Source organism: Panthera tigris, chromosome C1, assembly GCF_018350195.1.
Source record: "Panthera tigris isolate Pti1 chromosome C1, P.tigris_Pti1_mat1.1, whole genome shotgun sequence".
In the NCBI taxonomy this organism is placed as follows: domain Eukaryota; kingdom Metazoa; phylum Chordata; class Mammalia; order Carnivora; family Felidae; genus Panthera; species Panthera tigris.
Genome location: NC_056667.1, coordinates 61,472,222 through 61,493,999, shown reverse-complemented (window position 1 = coordinate 61,493,999; position 21,778 = coordinate 61,472,222). Strand labels below are relative to the sequence as shown.

The 21,778-nt window shown below is 36.9% G+C and overlaps 1 protein-coding gene and 1 pseudogene across 2 annotated transcripts in view; one reads left to right on the top strand and one right to left on the bottom strand.

Annotated features, from left to right (window-relative positions):
* LOC102964317 (serine/threonine-protein kinase TNNI3K) overlaps positions 1-21,778 on the bottom strand; it is a 288,998-nt gene that overhangs the window by 216,515 nt on the left and 50,705 nt on the right. The gene's annotated exons all lie outside the window — the stretch shown is intronic.
* Positions 17,151-17,250, top strand: LOC122241690 (annotated as a pseudogene).

Here is a 21,778-nt window from a genome sequence, read left to right as displayed (position 1 = left end):
CAAATCATAGAGTATATGCAGCATTCATATAACAGAGAAGTTCCAATGAGTTTGCCTCCTTTCCAGAAATATCCTTCAATATGCTCATGTTTTGGTCACTATTAGTGCAGGTTTAGTAGAAGGCACCTTGCAATTCTTTCATGGTTGGACAAGCGATGAGACCTAAAACATATATTTCAAATTGCTTTCATTTCCTTTAACCTATTTCTCAAGTATAAACTAGGAACAACCCAAATAATTTTCCAAAGCTCTAGCAAAATATAACCTATAGCTTAAGAGGCTGTGGAGTTTCATTATTATTATTTAATTAAACACACTGTCCTCCCCACCCTTAATTCTAACTGAATTAGAGAACACAGAATATGCATATATAAATTTTTCCCTCTCACTCTTTCATTTAATTGTGATTTTGATAATTTTCCTGCTAATAATATTTTCAGTAATATTTATTAAACTGTATAAGAACTAGGGCAAACACCATGATGTACAACCTATGCAGTCACACAAGATCCCATACTTAAAATGGCCTCATTCTTAGTTAAATGCTCTGCTTTGCTATCTTGAAGTTATCCCTATTTTTTTAAACAAGGGGCTCCATATTTTTTTGTTGTTGTTGAGAGCTGCAAATTATGTAATCAGTAAAGATAGCTAATCCAAGTAAATTGACTAGTACAATCTTCAAGCAAAGCAAAAACATAAAAATTCTGACCAAAGAAGAAAGCAATACGTAGAACCAAAAATCTTGGGTTTTAAGACAGCAGCTGAAGCAAATGATACAGCAATGATAAGATAGAAACAAATGACAAACAAAGTGACACTTTCATTGTTGTAAATATTTTTTAAAAAATATTCTTGTTACTGAGTTAAAAAACATTTTCAGTGCTACAGAAAATAAGTTCTAATCAGAATTGATAAAGAAAACATTTATCATGAAAAGTTTTGACAAGCAAGATTTTTTTCTTTTCTAGTTCTTTTGAAATATATCCTTAGCATTTTAGCCTTTCACCAAAGACAGATGAAGAACATAATAGAAAGTATAATTTCCAAAAAAAAAAAAATTGTCTTATTGATGAGAAATCTTGGGAATAATCTTAAAAATAAGAATAAAGCCAAATGTAGAAGTAGAAATACTATAGAATATACAGAAGCAATGGACTTTCTCCTGTTAGATTCTCTGAGGAAGCTTTCCATAGGTCCTCTGTCTTTGGCTCTACAGAAAATTGATCGGGAGCTCAGTTTTGGTGTCAGCCAGTTTGGGTAAGATACTTAATAGTGGTGCGATTTGGTACAGATCATCTCATCTCTTTGAGCCTCAGATTCTTCAATAAAGTTATGCAAGGATTAAATTAAATGGTGTAATAAGCAAAAGATATGACTAAAGTAAATTATTCATAAATATTAATTTCCTCAGCTCTCAGGTTAGAGCATCAAGTCTATCAACAGGATAGAGAGAGCAGCTTCCTACCAGATAGAAAAGGCAGTGAGATGTCCAGGAATCTAAATCATGCCTGATGCCATGTTTAAAGGCAAGGCAAGTCTAGCTGCAATGGGCAAATAATTCATTGGGGCTGAATTTGGGGAGAAAGCTCAGGACTTGGGAGTTCTTAGTGCACTAAGATAGTCTAGCAGGTGGATTATTATCCTTTGGGTAAGCAGTTAACCTCAGAGAGACTTTAGAAGACAGGACTGAGGGTGCCAGGGTGCCTCAATTGGTTAAGCATCCAACTCTTGATTTTGGCTCAGGTCATGATCTCAAGGTTGTGAGATGGAGCCCCACGTCAGGCTCCACTGGGCATGAAGTCTGCTTTAGATTTTCTCTCTCCCTTTTGCCCTTCCCTGATTATCTCTCTCTCAAACAAAACAAAACAAAACAAAATAAAACAAAACAAAACAAAAACTAGGACTGCAGGCTTAGAAAGAAATCTGACAAGATGGAGCTAGGAAAGGAGGAGCCTAAACATAAGGCCAGACCAGAAAATTGGTGTGAGGAAATTGTGACTCCAGGGCAATTTCAGACTGTGTCAGCCAGTTATTCATTTAGAAGTGCCTAATGCCTACTTGGTGCCAAGCCTGTGAGACAAACAGAGATGCCTGGTCCTGGATTTAATGAACTCATTGTCTAGTGTGACAGACAATATAGTGAGAGAAGTATGCTAGAGATAAACCTGGTGTTATGGGGCAAAGATGAGGCACTGGATTGGGGGAGTGACTTCTCCAGAGATAGTGCCTATATTGATTTGCTTAGAAGGCTTCATAGGAGCTATCCAGGAAAAAGGTAAAAAAGTTCCAACTATATAAAGACTACAGAACTCTCAGTCTTTAGTGTCCACAAGAGTGAAACATTCTCAACTTCATAGGAAGAAATCAGGTAAAATGTGGCCAAGGCTGTTTTGAATACTGTTTAGGTTCAGACTGGTTACTCTTCAAGCAGAACTGAGTCTTCTCAGGAAAGCTCAAGTAGCCCAATGGGATGAACTAGGAAGGCAGAGGCTAAGTAACTGAGGCAAGGAGAACAGGGACAATAATAGAGGAGTCAGTAGTAAAGCTGGGAAATACACACATAATCCCTGGCTCTCATCTTAGTTAAGATTACTCATTTCTCCTATTTGGAACTTTAATCAGTGACTAGTAAAATAGCCAGATATCATGGTCTCTTCTTTTCCTAATTCTCCCATCAAGGTAATGATGAAGACAGAAATGGCCAAAAAAGACCATTTGGTGAGGGGTAGCTAGGACACTTTGCCAATTAGAAAGTAGTCCAGAATAATTAGAGATTGATCTCTTATTCTAACCTGTCCTTATTACATCATTTAAAATCCATATGTTTATTTGGACAGAAAATGTATAAGACCTCATCACCATCTTTCAGTAAAGCTGCAAAGGCAAGAAGACCAGTCATAAATAACCTCAGTACAAGACACCCCATTTCTTTTTCTTTACATTTTATTTGTCCTTAACTCATCTTTACTGCGATTCCATGAACAAATTCTGTGATAGCCTTGTATCTTACATAAATGTTGTCTCCCTAAACCCAAACCCCAAACCAGTAAATGCCATACATTGTAGGACATGTATATCTTAGGATAGAGGATCACTGAGAAGCTAGAAGGACCTCCTGCTTCTGGTCTCTTAGGCAGGTAACTACTTACAACAAGCAAGACTGATGGTGATTTATCCTGTTTTTAATAATCTATAGAAGAGAGGTTCCACAAGTTCTCTGTATTTACATCTCCCTCCTGACATTCTTTTCATGGCCATATGTTTCATAAATTAAAAAAAAAAATAAATGAATGAATAAATGTATGTAAATCTTAACACAAGAAGTATAATAATCATATGTCCTCAGAAAAGCTGTTCATCTTTTTAAAAAATAAGGTAACAGGAAACTCCTACAATCTTAATACATATAATATGAAATGGAAATCACAGAGGTTATCAAAGGCTGTTTATTTTATAAAGTTAGAGAGGCAAAAATTCATATTTTTCTTTCAATTACTCATGATTAGGCCAGAATGCCATGAAATTTGTAAATTCTTTCACAACACATACCTACACAAAATATATTGTATTTGTCATTGAGCAAAGACCTTTAGGTAAGGAACAGGGGATTTTCTATACACAAAATTTCAGTATTCAGAGAAGACCATTGAACAAAGAGACCAAAATTTCATGTTTAGACCCATGGCAAGACTCACTACCATTTACATGATAAAATATCTTAAGAATAAAGAAACCTCAAATTTGGTCCAGATAACAGAAATTTCCTAATTATATTAAAAATAATTTACTGCCCTTGATACCTTCATAAAATGTGCCCTGGGAGTTTATTATGGAAAGAAAGGCTTGCATCCACTTTTGTCATGTTTTAAGTATTATATTCTGTGTTAATATATTTTTAGCTATTTTCATAGAAAAACTAGGGGGTGTAACATATCAAATCCTAGTTCTCTGGAACCAAGGGGACTTATAATTGGACTAATGACTTTTTGATTTTCTTTCTTTCTTTCTTTCTTTCTTTCCTTCTTTCTTTCTTTTTTCTTTTTTCTTTTTTTTTTTTTTACTATGAGGGAAACTAATTAAGTAATAATTTAAAAAGAGAAAAAAAAACCTTCACTGTATGTGATAGATTTTTTTTTCCCCTGACAGCTAGAAGCCTACAACTTCTGAATTAATTTATCTGGTTATGAGAACTGAAAACTTATTTGAATAATTCAGTTTAACTCCTAGATTGCTCCACATTTGTGAAAGAAGAACAATGATTCAAAGTTATGTTTTCAAATATCAAACAACTCTAAATTTACTACAGAGCATAGTTCAAAGACAATGAAGCTTGCACCTTGAAATTAATTGTGGGCAGGGACCGGGTGAGTGAGGAAATTTATCCAACAATAAACTAATCCACAACTTGAAACCTCTATCCTGAAAAGATACAATGTTTAGCAACTAAGTGATAGGAGTTGTCTAAAAGTTAGCCCTATTTTGTTTGTAGATAAGGACAAAAAGCACAGTAAGGTGGTAGAGCTTTTGCACTTGGCTACCTTGTATCTTCCCAGCTAGAAGGAGGTGCCTCATCACTGAAGCTAAATGAATAAGAGGTGTCATGTCACATAATTCAAGTAGGAGGGATGGCATATATGTGTGGGCTAGAAAGGAAAAGAGTTGATTTTCCATGATGTTACATGTAGTCAGCTCTCTCTTTAGAAGCTACTCAGAATTAACTTAGTGAAGGAGCATCTGGGAGTGGTATCAGCAAGAAAGTAGAATAGGAGGTACCAATCTTTGTTCTCTTGCCCCATTCGTCTCCCTAAAAAATCCCAATGAACTATCCATGAAGGAAAATAGACCTGGAAGGGCCCAGGGGCTAATTAAGAACCGTGGCAACACAATGGAACTAAAAATGGGGAATAATCACACATGTAGGATTGCTGGGGACATTGGCATACTTGAGATGTCTGGAGATGGCTAGGAGCAAAGAAGGTCAAAGTCCATCAGTATCAGCCATACAGCGAATGCCACTACGGTCTACAGTGTTCTGCACTGAAGAGGACCCCAGTAGCTTTTGCCCTGAGTATCTCAACAGCCTCTGAAGCATATGGCAGCCACAGACCCTCACAGCTTTCACAGTGGAGAAGCTCATAATGTTTACTCATGTGGACTCCAGTGGCCTGTTCCAGAAAGGACACTAGCAGCTTTTGCCACCAAGGTAAACAACAGCCACTGTCACTGAAGACCCCTGGAGAAGGAGATATTGCTATGCACATCTAGTGACTCCTGCCCCAGAAGGAACTGCTACATGTTCTACCACCCTGGAACTGAGGCTTCCCCTTCTATCAACCCTGGACATGCACTGGAATCCAGAGCCACAGCTGCTTTACACATGCCTGCACTCCAGACCTATGGCAGCGTCATATGCATGTGTACCTCAGACTCCAGAGCCAGAGCCACAGTGAGCATGTCTGCTCCTCAAACCCCAGAGCCATGGCTGCTTGGAATATGCCTATTCTCTAGACGCAAGCTCCATGGTCACTCTGCAAGAACTCTCACCTAGAATGGCAAAGCCACTGCCACAGTGAGAATGCCCATAACCTAGATCCTGGAGCCAATATAGTTCCATTTGTGCCTGAGCTCTGGACCTCTACCTCTACCACGACTCCATGGACTCTAAGCTCTAGCATCTGATACTAGTGCCACTGTAACCATGAGTGCACTGATGGGCCAGACGTGATGCCAAGAGGGAGCCCCTTGGCCACAAATTCTCCCATGGGAGAAAACAAAGATCAAAAGAATCCCAAAAGCCTTTGCACCAAAGAACCCAATAGCCATTGCTGCCACTGTGGATACCTACAAACTTGGCTGCTAAGTACCCCTACAATCTTCATCAATGCTGACCTTAGCTGACAGAGGTACAAGAAGAATACTTTCCTAAGCCCTCCTCAGAGATGGAACTGCCACACTACACCCAACTGGCACCCTTGTGCTCACCTGTGGATGAAGGTCTTTCTCTACTTAAAGCAGTTCATAAATTCTAGAAGTGACTGCTCTGTCAAATGTGCACTCATCAATGCAAGGCTACAAGAAACACAAAAACAATTGTATTGATACTGATACTGATATCTAGGTACAGGGAGCTCAGAAAGCATCAGATTCAGATGGGTTCACTGGTGAATTCTATCAAAATTTAAGGAAGGAATTATATCAATTCTCTACAAATTCTTTCAAACAAAAGAGGGAAAGGGAATAGATCCTAACTCATTCTATGAATCCAGTGTTACCCTAATACTAAAACCAAACACATTACAAAAAAAGGAAACTATAGACTAATATCTCTGACAGATATGAAAATCCTCAACAAAAAATAGGAAAATAAATAAAAAACACATAAAAATAACTATACACTACAACCAAGTGGTATTTATTTTAGATATGCAAACCTGGCTCAAAATTTGAAAACCAATTGCTGTAATCCATCACATCAACAGAATAAAAAAGAAAAACCACTTCATATCAATAGATGTAAAAAAGCATTTAACAAAATCCAGTACTCATTCAAAACAAAAAGTCTTAGAAAATTGCAATAGAGGAAAACTTTCTCAACTTGATAAAGACTATCCACAAAATATCCACAGCTAACATCATATGAATGATGAGAAAAATCAAAGCTTTCCCACTAAGATTAGTTACAAGGCAACAACGTCCTCTCTCATTATGCCTGTCAATACTGTATGGGAACTCCTTGCTCATGCAATAAGGTAAGAAAAGGAATAAAAGTGTACAGATTGGTAAGGAAGCTATATATCTATAAAGCTATGTTTACAGATGACATGATTATCCAAGTGGAAATTCTGAAAGAATCAACAAAAAATTCCTAAAATTAATCAGCAATTATGTCAGGTTGCAAGGTACAAGGTTACAAGGTACAAAAGTCAGTTGCTTTCTTATATACCAAAGATGAACAAGTAAAATTTGAAATGAAAAAACACAGTATCATTTACATTAACATAAAATACTTAAGTGTAAATCTAGCAAAACATATACAAGATCTATATGGGGAAAACTACAAAATACTGATAGACAAAATAAAAAAAAAACTAAATAAATAGATATTTCAGGTTCAAGTAAGAAGACTAAATATGTTAAGATATCAGGTTTTCCCTACTTGTTCTATAGATTCAATGCAATCCCCATCAAAATCCCAGAAAGTTATTTTATGGATATTTACAGACTGATTTTGAAGTTTATAGATAGGCTACTGTGATAGCCAACACAATATTGAAGAAGAACAAAGTTAGAAAATTGATGCTACTAAAGACTTCAATCATTTCTATAAAACCACAGTAATCAAGATAGTGGTATTAACAAAAGAGTACATAAGTAGATCAACAGAACAGAAAAGGGAGACCAAAAATATACAGACATGAATAAAGTCAACGGATATTTGACGAAGGGGCAAAGGCAATACTATGGAGCAAAGATGTCTTTTCAACAAATGGTTCTGGAACAAATGGACATCCACATGCAAATGAAAATGAATCTAGATACAAACCTTACAGCCCTCACAAAATTAATTCAAAATGGATCTATGACCTAAGATAACCTAGGAACAAACCTAGATGAACTTGAATATAGTGGTTCCTTTTTATATACAACACTGAAGACATGATTTATGAAAGAGATAATTGGTGGGCTGAACTTCATTAAAATGAAAAACTTCTGTTCTATGAAAGGCAATATCAAGAAAATTAGAAGACAATCTACAGACTGGGAGAGAATGTCCGCAAAAGACAAATCTGATAAAGGACTTTTATTCAAAATACAGGAGAACTCTTAGAACCCAACAATAAGAAAATGAAAAATTGATTAAAAAATGGGCCAAAGACCTTAGTAAGCACATCACCAAAGAAGATATATATCTATATATATATATATCTTATATATATATATATCTTATATATATATCTTATATATATATATTTATATATATATGATATATATATATAAGATGCTTCACATCATATGTTACCAAGGAAATGCAAATTAAAACAACAATGAGATACCAATATACATCTATTAGAATGGCCAAAATCCGCCACCATACTCTGGTGAGAATGTGGAACAACAGGATCTCTCAGACATTGTTGATGGGGATACAAAATGGCATAGTCAGAGAGAGGGAAGATGGCGGCGTAGGAGGACGCTGGGCTCACTGCGCGTCCTGCTGATCACTTAGATTCCACCTACACCTGCCTAAATAACCCAGAAAACCGCCAGAGGATTAGCAGAACGGAGTCTCTGGAGCCAAGCGCAGACGAGAGGCCCACGGAAGAGGGTAGGAAGGGCTTCGAGGCGGTGCACGCTCCACGGACTGGCGGGAGGGAGCCGGGGCGGAGGGGCGGCTCGCCGGCCAAGCAGAGCCCCCGAGTCTGGCTGGCAAAAGCGGAGGGGCCTGACGGACTGTGTTCCAACAGCAAGCGCGACTTAGCGTCTGGGAGGTCATAAGTTAACAGCTCTGCTCAGAAAGCGGGAAGGCTGGAGGACAAAGGGAGGCAGAGCTGCTGAGCCCCGGACGACAGAGCTCAGTTGGGAGGGGAACAAAGGCGCTCGCCAGCGCCATCTCCCCCGCCCATCCCCCAGCCAAAATCCCAAAGAGAACCAGTTCCTGCCAGGGAACTTGCTCGCTCCGCGCAAACACCCAACTCTGTTCTTCTGCGGAGCCAAACCTCCGGCGGCAGCAGATCTGACTTCCTCCCACTGCCACAGGGCCCCTCCTGAAGTGGATCACCTAAGGAGAAGCGAGCTAAGCCTGCCCCTCCTGCCCCCGTGCACCTTGCCTACCCACCCCAGCTAATACGCCAGATCCCCAGCACCACAAGCCTGGCAGTGTGCAAGTAGCCCAGATGGGCCACGCCACCCCACAGTGAATCCCGCCCCTAGGAGAGGGGAAGAGAAGGCACACAGCAGTCTGACTGTGGCCCCAGCGGTGGGCTGGGGGCAGACATCAGGTCGGACTGCGGCCCCGCCTACCAAATCCAGTTATACACCACAGCACAGGGGAAGTGCCCTGCAGGTCCTCACCACTCCAGGGACTACCCAAAATGACCAAACAGAAGAATTCCCCTCAGAAGAATCTCCAGGAAATAACAACAGCTAATGAACTGATCAAAAAGGATTTAAATAATATAACAGAAAGTGAATTTAGAATAATAGTCATAAAATTAATCACTGGGCTTGAAACAGTATACAGGACAGCAGAGAATCTCTTGCCACAGAGATCAAGGGACTAAGGAACAGTCACGAGGAGCTGAAAAGCGCTTTAAACGAAATGCAAAACAAAATGGAAACGACGACGGCTTGGATTGAAGAGGCAGAGGAGAGAATAGGTGAACTAGAAGATAAAGTTATGGAAAAAGAGGAAGCTGAGAGAAAGACAGATAAAAAAATCCAGGAGTATGAGGGGAAAATTAGAGAACTAAATGATACACTAAAAAGAAATAATATACGCATAATTGGTATCCCAGAGGAGGAAGAGAGAGGGAAAGGTGCTGAAGGGGTACTTAAAGAAATTATAGCTGAGAACTTCCCTGAACTGGGGAAGGAAAAAGGCATTGAAATCCAAGAGGCACAGAGAACTCCCTTCAGACGTAACTTGAATCGATCTTCTGCACAACATATCATAGTGAAACTGGCAAAATACAAGGATAAAGAGAAAATTCTGAAAGCAGCAAGGGATAAACATGCCCTCACATATAAAGGGAGACCTATAAGACTCGTGACTGATCTCTCCTTTGAAACTTGGCAGGCCAGAAAGGCTTGGCACGATATCTACAGTGTGCTAAACAGAAAAAATATGCAGCCGAGAATCCTTTATCCAGCAAGTCTGTCATTTAGAATAGAAGGAGAGATAAAGGTCTTCGCAAACAAACAAAAACTGAAGGAATTCGTCACCACTAAACCAGCCCTACAAGAGATCCTAAGGGGGATCCTGTGAGACAAAGTACCAGAGACATCGCTACAAGCATAAAACATACAGACATCACAATGACTCTAAACCCGTATCTTTCAATAATAACACTGAATGTAAATGGATTAAATGCGCCAACCAAAAGACATAGGCTATCAGAATGGATAAAAAAACAAGACCCATCTATTTGCTGTCTACAAGAGACTCATTTTAGATCTGAGGACACCTTTAGATTGAGAGTGAGGGGATGGAGAACTATTTATCATGCTAATGGAAGCCAAAAGAAAGCTGGAGTAGCCATACTTATATCAGACAAACTAGACTTTAAATTAAAGGCTGTAACAAGAGATGAAGAAGGGCATTATATAATAATTACAGGGTCTATCCATCAGGAAGAGCTAACAATTATAAATGTCTATGCGCCGAATACTGGAGCCCCCAGATATATAAAACAATTACTCACAAACATAAGCAACCTTATTGATAAGAATGTGGTAATTGCAGGGGACTTTAACACCCCACTTACAGAAATGGATAGATCATCTAGACACACGGTCAATAAAGAAACAAGGGCCCTGAATGATACATTGGATCAGATGGACTTGACAGATATATTTAGAACTCTGCATCCCAAAGCAACAGAATATACTTTCTTCTCGAGTGCACATGGAACATTCTCCAAGATAGATCATATACTGGGTCACAAAACAGCCCTTCATAAGTTTACAAGAATTGAAATTATACCATGCATACTTTCAGACCACAATGCTATGAAGCTTGAAATCAACCACAGGGAAAACGTCTGGAAAACCTCCAAAAGCATGAGGTTAAAGAACACCCTACTAACGAATGAGTGGGTCAACCAGGCAATTAGAGAAGAAATTAAAAAATATATGGAAACAAACGAAAATGAAAATACAACAATCCAAATGCTTTGGGATGCAGCGAAGGCAGTCCTGAGAGGAAAACACATTGCAATTCAGGCCTATCTCAAGAAATAAGAAAAATCCCAAATACAAAATCTAACAGCACACCTAAACGAAATAGAAGCAGAACAGCAAAGGCAGCCTAAACCCAGCAGAGGAAGAGAAATAATAAAGATCAGAGCAGAAATAAACAATATAGAATCTTAAAAAACTGTAGAGCAGATCAATGAAACCAAGAGTTGGTTTTTTGAAAAAATAAACAAAATTGACAAACCTCTAGCCAGGCTTCTCAAAAAGAAAAGGGAGGTGACCCAAATAGATAAAATCATGAATGAAAATGGAATTATTACAACCAATCCCTCAGAGATACAAACAATTATCAGGGAATACTATGAAAAATTATATGCCAACAAATTGGACAACCTGGAAGAAATGGACAAATTCCTAAACACCCACACTCTTCCAAAACTCAATCAGGAGGAAATAGAAAGCTTGAACAGACCCATAACCAGCGAAGAAATTGAATCGGTTATCAAAAATCTCCCAACAAATAAGAGTCCAGGACCAGATGGCTTCCCAGGGGAGTTCTACTAGACGTTTAAAGCAGAGATAATACCTATCCTTCTCAAGTGATTCCAAGACATAGAAAGGGAAGGAAAACTTCCAGACTCATTCTATGAAGCCAGTATTACTTTGATTCCTAAACCAGACAGAGACCCAGTAAAAAAAGAGAACTACAGGCCAATATCCCTGATGAATATGGATGCAAAAATTCTCAATAAGATACTAGCAAATCGAATTCAACGGCATATAAAAAGAATTCTTCACCATGATCAAGTGGGATTCATTCCTGGGATGCAGGGCTGGTTCAACATTCGCTAATCAATCAACGTGATACATCACATTAACAAAAAAAAAGAGAAGAAGGATATGATCCTGTCAATCGATGCAGAAAAGGCCTTTGACAAAATCCAGCACCCTTTCTTAATAAAAACCCTTGAGAAAGTAGGGATAGAAGGAACATACTTAAACATCATAAAAGCCATTTATGAAAAGCCCACAGCTAACATCATCCTCAACGGGGAAAAACTGAGAGCTTTTTCCCTGAGATCAGGAACACGACAGGGATGCCCACTCTCACCGCTGTTGTTTAACATAGTGCTGGAAGTTCTAGCATATGCAATCAGACAACAAAAGGAAATCAAAGGCATCAAAATTGGCAAAGACGAAGTCAAGCTTTGGCTTTTTGCAGATGACATGATATTACACATGGAAAATCCGATAGATTCCACCAAAAGTCTGCTAGAACTGATACATGAATTCAGCAAAGTTGCAGGATACAAAATCAATGTACAGAAATCAGTTGCATTCTTATACACTAACAATGAAGCAACAGAAAGACAAATAAAGAAACTTATCCCATTCACAATTGCACCAAGAAGCATAAAATACCTAGGAATAAATCTAACCAAAGATGTAAAAGATCTGTATGCTGAAAACTATAGAAAGCTTATGCAGCTAATTGAAGAAGATATAAAGAAATGGAAAGAAATTCCCTGCTCATGGATTGGAAGAATAAATATTGTCAAAATGTCAATACTACCCAAAGCTATCTACACATTCAATGCAATCCCAATCAAAATTGCACAAGCATTCTTCTCGAAACTAGAACAAGCAATCCTAAAATTCATATGGAACCACAAAAGGCCCCGAATAGCCAAAGTCATTTTGAAGAAGACCAAAGCAGGAGGCATCACAATCCCAGACTTTAGCCTCTACTACAAAGCTGTCATCACCAAGACAGCATGGTATTGGCACAAAAACAGACACATAGACCAATGGAATAGAATAGAAACCCCAGAACTAGACCCACAAACGTATGGCCAACTCATCTTTGACAAAGCAGGAAAGAACATCCAATGGAAAAAAGACAGTCTCTTTAACAAATGGTGCTGGGAGAACTGGACAGCAACATGCAGAAGGTTGAAACTAGACCACTTTCTCACACCATTCACAAAAATAAACTCAAAATGGATAAAGGACCTGAATGTGAGACAGGAAACCATCAAAACCTTAGAGGAGAAAGTAGGAAAAGACCTCTCTGACCTCAGCCGTAGCAATCTCTTACTCGGCACATCCCCAAAGGCAAGGGAATTAAAAGCAAAAGTGAATTACTGGGACCTTATGAAGATAAAAAGCTTCTGCACAGCATAGGAAACAACCAACAAAACTAAAAGGCAACCAACGGAATGGGAAAAGATATTTGCAAATGACATATCGGACAAAGGGCTAGTATCCAAAATCTATAAAAAGCTCATCAAACTCCACACCCGAAAAACAAATAACCCAGTGAAGAAATGGGCAGAAAACACGAATAGACACTTCTCTAAAGAAGACATCCGGATGGCCAACAGGCACATGAAAAGATGTTCAACATTGCTCCTTATCAGGGAAATACAAATCAAAACCACACTCAGATATCACCTCATGCCAGTCAGAGTGGCCAAAATGAACGTATCAGGAGACTATAGATGCTGGAGAGGATGTGGAGAAACGGGAACCCTCTTGCACTGTTGGTGGGAATGCAAATTGGTGCAGCCGCTCTGGAAAGCAGTGTGGAGGTTCCTCAGAAAATTAAAAATAGACCTACCCTATGACCCAGCAATAGCACTGTTAGGAATTTATCCAAGGGATACAGGAGTACTGATGCATAGGGGCACTTGTACCCCAATGTTTATAGCAGCACTCTCAACAATAGCCAAATTATGGAGAGAGCCTAAATGTCCATGAACTGATGAATGGATAAAGAAATTGTGGTTTATATACACAATGGAATACTACGTGGCAATGAGAAAAAATGAAATATGGCCTTTTGTAGCAACGTGGATGGAACTGGAGAGTGTGATGCTAAGTGAAATAAGCCATACAGAGAAAGACAGATACCATATGGTTTCACTCTTATGTGGATCCTGAGAAACTTAATAGAAACCCATGGGGGAGGGGAAGGAAAAAAAAAAAAGAGGTTAGAGTGGGAGAGAGCCAAAGCATAAGAGACTGTTAAAAACTGAGAACAAACTGAGGGTTGATGGGGGGTGGGAGGGAGAGGAGGGTGGGTGATGGGTATTGAGGAGGGCACCTTTTGGGATGAGCACTGGGTGTTGTATGGAAACCAATTTGACAATAAATTTCATATATTAAAAAAAAAACTAAATAAATAAATAGGGGCACCTGAAAAACAAACAAACAAACAAAAAAACAAAATGGCATAGTCATTTTAGAGGATAGTTGGGCAGTTTCTTACAAAACTAAACACATTCTTACTATATGATTCAGCAATCATACTCCTTACTATTTACGTTAAGGAAGTAAAAACTTATGCCCACACAAAAACTGGCACACAGATGTTTATAGTAGATTTATTCATAATTGCCAAACTTAGAAGTGACTAAGATGTCCTCCAGCAGGTAAATAATAAATATACTCTACTACATCCAGACAATGGAATATCATTCACTGCTAGAAATTGATCTATCACGCCATGAAAAGACAAAGAGGAACCTGAAATGCATATTACAAAGTGAAGGAAGGTCTTGAAAAGATACAAACTGTACAGTTCCAAATGTATGACATTCTGGAAAAGGCAAAATGATACCTTTGCCTTTGCAAAGAAAATTAAAAGACTGGTGATTGTCAAGGGTGGGAAGTGGGAAAGAGACAAATAGGCAGAACACAGGATTTTTAGGTCAGGGAAGATACTCTATATGATGTAAAGATGGACATACATCATTAAACATTTGTACACCCCCAAAGAATGTACACCACCACAAGTGAATCCTAAGGTAAATTATAGACTTTAGGTGATTTATGATGTGCCAATGTAGGTTCATTCTTTGTAAAAAGTGTACTAGTCTGATGAATTATGTTGATAATGTGGGAGGATATGCCACCCTCTGTGGGGGCAGAGGGTGTATAGGAAATTTCTGTACTTTTCTCTTAACTCTGTTGTAAATCTAAAACTGCTTTAAAAAATTAAGTCTTAATCAAAAAAAATAAGCAAGACACAAGTATATGCTGCCTATTAATAGACTCACACATAGGCTGAAAGTGAAGAGATGGAAAAAGATATTCCGTGCAAATGGAAAGCAAAGACAAGCAGGGGTAGCTATACTTATACCAGACAAAATAGACTTCATGTCAAACCTGTAACAAGAAACAAAGGAGATCATTATATAATGATAAAAGTATTAATTCATCAAGAGAATAAAATAATTATGAATACATATGCACCCAATATTAGAGCATCTAAATATATAAAGCAAATGTTAACAGCTCTTAAGGGAAAAATTGACAGAAATTCAATAATAATAAAGGACTTTAATACTCCACTTTCAACAATGAATGGATCATCCAGACCAAAAATCAATAAGGAAATATTGTACTTGAAATATGTTTTAGACCAAATGGAGCTAACTGACATGCACAGAACATGCCATCCAATAGCAACACAATATATTCTCCTCAAGCACAATGGAACATTCTGTAAGAAAAATCATATGTTAGGTCACAATGTAAATCAGATGTTAGGACACAGTATAGAAATCATATCACACATCTATTCTGATCAAAATAGTATGAAAATAGAAAGTAATAACTGGAGTAAAACTAAAAAGAGAATCACAAAATTTGGAAATAAAACAACGTATTCCTGCAAAACAAAAGGGTGAAAGAAGAAATCAAAAGGGAAGTATCTTGAAAGCAACAAAGTGGAAATATACCATAGCAAAACTTACAGGATGCAGCAAAAGCAGTTCTAAGAAGGCTAATATGATAAATGTCTACATTAATAAAAAAGAAAGATCTCAAATAAAATCCTAAGTTTATATTTCAAGAAACTAGAAAAAGAACAATAAAAAAAACTCATAGTTGGCAAAAGGAAGAAAATACAACAGATCAGAGGAGAAATAAATGAAATAGAGACTAGAAAAACAATAGAAAATATCAATGAAACTAAGGGTGGTTTTAAAAAAAAAGATAAACAAAATGGGTAGATCCTTAGGTAGGTTAATTATGAAAAAAAGCTTGAAGATGCAAATAAAGTCAACAATAAAATAAGAAACATTACAACTGATACCATAGAAAAACAAAGCATCATGAGACGTTATTATGAACAATTATATACCAACAAATTAAATAAATTCCTAAGAAGATACAACCTACCAAGACTGAATATTGAAGAAATAGAAAATCAGAACAGAACAATAATGAGAAAGGAAATGGAATCAGTAATTAAAGCCTCACAATAAACAGAAGTCCAGGACCAGATAGTTTCACAGGTGAATTCTGAATATTCAAAGAATTAATACCAGTCCTTCTCAAAAAGAAGAGGGATGACTCCAAAACTATTTTATGAGGCTAGCATTACCCTGATACCAAAAACTAGTTAAGGACATTAAAAGAAAAGAAAATTAATGCTTAATATCCCAGATGAATATTCACACAAAAAATCCTCAAAAAAATATGATCAGACCTAATTCAATAGCATGTTAAAATACTCATATACTATGATCAAGTGGGATTTGTCACTCATATGCAAGAATGGTCCAACATACACAAATCCATGAATGTGATACACTGCATTAACAAAATAAAAGATAAAAATCATATGATCATATCAGTATATGTAGAAAAAGCATTTGACAAAATTTGGTATCCCTTCCTTGTAAAATCTCTTAATATTTAGGTAGAGAGGGAATGTACCTCAACATAATAAAGGCCATATATGACAAGTTTACACCTAACGTCATACTTAATGGTGAAGGGCTGAAAGTTTTTCTTTTATGATCAGGAACAAGACAAGGATGCCCAATTTTGTTCAATATAATAGTGGAAGTCCCATCAAAGAAATTCAGCAAGAAAAAGAAATAAAAGGCATCCAAATCAGAAAGGAAGAAGTAAAATTGTCTCTGTTTGTAGATGACATGATCTTATCTAGATCCACCAAAATCTGTTAAAAATAATAAATAAATCAATAGAGATGCTCAATACAAAATCAACATACAAAAATTATTTGTACAAAAATCTTAAGATACAAATAAATGCAAAGATATCCACTGTTCATGGATTGGAAGAATTAAAATTGTTAAAATATCCATACTACCCAAAATAGCACACAAATTCAGTGTAATCCCTATCAAAATCCCAATAGCATTTTACACAGAAATAGAAAAAAAAACAATTTATATGGAAACCACAAAAGCGCTCAGATAGTACTTCAGCAGCACATAGAATAAAATTGGAATGATACAGAGACTAGTGTGGCTCTTGTGCAAGAATGACATGCATATTTGTGAAGTGTTTCAGATTTTTATTGAATCACTATATTGTACACCTGAAAGTAATATAACACTATATGTTAACTCTCGTGGAATTAAAAGAAAAAAGAGCCTAGATAGCTAAAGCAATCTTGAGCAAGAAGAACAAAGTTGGAGGCATCACACTTGTTGCTTTCAAATTATATTATAAAGTGATAAAAATCAAAACACTATGGTACTAGTTTAAAAACAGATATTTAGACCATTGGAACAGAATAAAAAGCCCAGAAATAAAACCATGCATATGTATTCAACTAATCTTTGACAAAGTTGCCAAGAATACACAATGTGGAAAGTTTCTTCAACAAATTATTTTGGGAAAACTAGATATCCACATACAAAAAAGAAAAAAAGAAAAGAAAAGAAAAAGAAAAAGGATGCATATTTCATACTACCCGTAAAATTTAACTGAAAATGGATGAAAGCCTTAAATGAAGACATGAAATTCCTAGAGGAAAACAGGGGAAAACTTCCTTGACATTGCTCTTGGCAATAAGTTTTTTTTTTTTTTTTTTTTTTTTTTTGCAGGGGGGATTTGACACCAAAAGCACAGATAACAAAAGCAAAAATAAATGAAGCAGACAGTATGAAACTTAAAGGTTTTTGCATAACCAAAGAAACAATGAACAAAATGAAAAGGCAGCTTATGGAATAGAAGATAGTATCTTCAAAACATATGTCTCACAAGAGATTAATATCCAAATTACATAAAGAACTCATAAAACTAAACAGCAAAAAAATTCAAATAAGTCCATTTAAATATAGGCAAAGGACCTGAAAGATATTTTTTATAAAGAAGACACACAAATAGACAACACGTGCATAAAAGATGCTCAACATCACTAATCATAAGAGAAACACACATCAAAACTACAGTGAGATACTACAATGAGATATTACCTCATAGTAATAGTATGACTATTACCAAAAGTCAAAAATAAGTGTTGGTGAGGAAGTAGAGAAAAGGGAGCACTTGTACGCTGTTGGTGGGAATGTAAACTGGAACAGCAATTACAGAAAACAGTATGGAGTTCCCTCATAAAGTTAAAAAAGTATCATATGATCCAAAAATGTCACATATGAGTATATAGCCAAAGAAAATAAAGTCACTATGTCAGATTGGTAGCTGTACTATGAGTTCATTACAGCATTATTCACAGTGGTCAAGATATGGAACAACTTAAGTGCTCACCAACAGATATATGAAATATGACATACATATGTAATGAAATATTATCTGGCTTTTTTTTAAAAAGTGGAAATCCAAGGGCTTTCCTTGGGTGGCTCACTAGGTTAAGCATCCAACTTTGGCTCAGATCATGATCTCACTGTCTGTGAGTTTGAGCCCCGCATTGAGCTCTGTTGCTGACAGCTCAGAGCCTGGAGCCTGCTTCTGATTCTGTGTCTCCCTCTCTCTCTGTCCCTCCCCTGCTTGTGCTCTCTCTCTTTCTCAAAAATAAATAAACATTAAAATAAATTAAAAAAGTAAATCCTGCCATTTGTGACAAATGAATGCACCTAGAAGACACTATGCTAAGTGACTTAAACCAGGCACAGAAAGACAAATACTGCATGATCTCACTTATAAGTGGACTTCAAAAAAAAAAAAAAAATCGAACTCAATGTAACAGAGGGTGGAGTACTGGTTACAGGATTGGAGGAAGGGTTGGAGGAAATAGGAAGATGTTGTTCAGGGCTAAAAACCTGTGGTTAGATGATGAATAAATTCTGGGCACCCAATATACAGTATGACTATAGTTAATAATAATGTATTATACACTTGAAATTTGCTAAGAGAGTAGATCTCAAGTGTTTTTACCATGAAGAAAATTGTAACTATGAGAGGTGATGAATATGTTCGTTAGCTTGACTGTAGTAATCATAACACAATGCATACATACATTCAAAACATCATGTTGTACAACCTAAATATATACAATTTTTATTTGTCAATAATACCTTAATAAAGCTGAAAAAAATCTGCATAGCAAGACCTACCTGGGGATCTCACTTAGCCAGTCCCAAAATAACTGTTTCTAATGCAGCAAAACAGAGACTTGGTGACATATTGCTCAAACATTTGCAGCTTGTCGGTATCTTTTCAAAACTTCTCCTCTGATTTAAACCCCGTGCTTTCCAAAAACCAGTCATATTTCATTCCCAAACTGATAATATTAGTTTCCTGTTTATTTTATGTATATAATTTATAGGGGTATTAATAAAAACTAATGAAATATAAGTAGAAAAAAGTAGTAAAGAACTTAGTGGTATTTCATATTCCAATTACTATATTTTAAATTGTTTATTCAAAAGAAACTAAAGCAATAAATTGTATCTAATTCATTAACAAGTATTATGTAAGCAAAAAAGAGTTTCCTGAATACCAACTTAGGGACTTGCATGTAAAGAAAAGCTTTGGGGGGCGCCTGCGTGGCGCAGTCGGTTAAGCGTCCGACTTCAGCCAGGTCACGATCTCGCGGTCCGTGAGTTCGAGCCCCGCGTCAGGCTCTGGGCTGATGGCTCGGAGCCTGGAGCCTGTTTCCGATTCTGTGTCTCCCTCTCTCTCTGCCCCTCCCCCGTTCATGCTCTGTCTCTCTCTGTCCCAAAAATAAATAAAAAACGTTGAAAAAAAAATTAAAAAAAAAAAAAAAAAAAAAAGAAAAGCTTTGGCTTCATATTTAAAGTGTGACAAACTGGGGCACCTGGGCGTCCAGCTTCAGCTCAGGTCATGATCTCACAAAAAGAGACAAGAGACAAAGAGACATCAAACTAAAAAGTTTTTGCATGGCAAAGGAAACAATTCAAAAAATGAAAAGGCGACCTACAGAATAGGAGAAAATATTTGTAAACCATATAGCTGATAAGGGACTAAGTTCCAAAATATATAAGGATCTCCTACAACTCAGTAACAAGAAAACCCAAACAATCCATTAAAAAATGGGCAAAGGACTTGGACAGACATTTTTCCAAAGGAAACATACACACACCCAGCATGAATATGAAAATATGCTCAATATCAGTAACTATCAGGGAAATGCAAATAAAAACCACAATGAAATGTCACCTCACATTTGTTAGGATAGCCTTTGTTTGTTTATTTATTTATTTATTTATTTATTTATTTATTTATTTATTTATTGTTTTTTAAAGAGAGAGACAGAGCACGCACAAGCATGAGTGGAGAGGGGCAGATGGAGAGGGCATGATAGAATCTTAAGCAGGCTCCATGCTCAGCACAGAGCCCCATGCAGGGCTCAGCCTCATGATGGTGAGTTCATGACCTGAGCAGAAATCAACCAACTGAGCTACCCAGGTATCCCTAGAATAGCTATTATTAAAAAAAAAAAAAAAAAAAAAGTGTTGGTGAAGTTGTGAAAAAATAGGAACCCTATACAGTGTTGGCAGAATACAAATGGCACAGCAGTCATGCAAAACACGATAGATATTCCTCAAAACAAAACATTAAAAATGGAAATACCAAATGATCCAGCAGTACCACTTCTGGATATTTCAAAATAATTGAAATCAGAACCTCAAACAGATATTAGCACTCCCATGTTTATTGCAGCATTACTTACAATAGCCAATATATGGAAACGAACTAAGAATCCATTGAAAAATAAATAAAGACAATGTGGTAATGGATATACAGCAGAACATTATTTAGCCATTAAAAAATTCTGCCATTTGCAACAACATTCATAAATGTAGAGGACATCACGCTACAGGAGATAAGCATCACAGGACAAATACTGCATGAGTCCTTTTATATGAGGTATATAGAATAGTCAAATTTTTTAAGTAGAGAGTACAACAGTGGTTGCTGGAGGCTGTTGGGTTGGAGAAATCGGGAGTTGCTGTTTAATGGGTATAAAGTTTCAGTTATGCTAGTTGAATAAATTCTAGAAACATAAATTCTGTATAACATACTGCCTAGAGTTAACAATACGGTACTGTATGCTTCAAAATTTGTTAAGAGGGTAGATGTCACATTAAATGTTCTTACCAAATGTCAAACAAAACAAAGGGAATATGTGTGCATTTTATAGTCATATCTTTAACAGAATTCCTGTATACATTTCCATAGAAATGCACAATCACACATTGTCAGCATATTTATAAAGAATAAAAGAAACAGAACCTGCATATGTCAATACCAATCATGGTTCTAAGCTCTTTAGTTACATTTATTCCTCACAACAACATAAAAAGTAAATCCTGTTATGATTATGTTAGAGAGAAATAAATTTAGGGTTAGAGATAAAGTATTCGCCCCACCCCTACTCAGTTAAACCTAAATGTTCTGGTCTCCAGAGCATACCTACACTTTTAATCAATAGATGTGTTGCCTCATGACTGGTGTCTGCCAGAAACTGGGATGGGACTTATAAATAATCATTCTCAATTCTATTCCAACATCTTAGTTGGAGCTGGTCTTAACTAAACCTAGAAAACCAAAGCTTTGGGGTAAGATTTCAGTGCTCTATGTTCTTCTCCAGGCACTCTCCTGACTTTCACTCTGC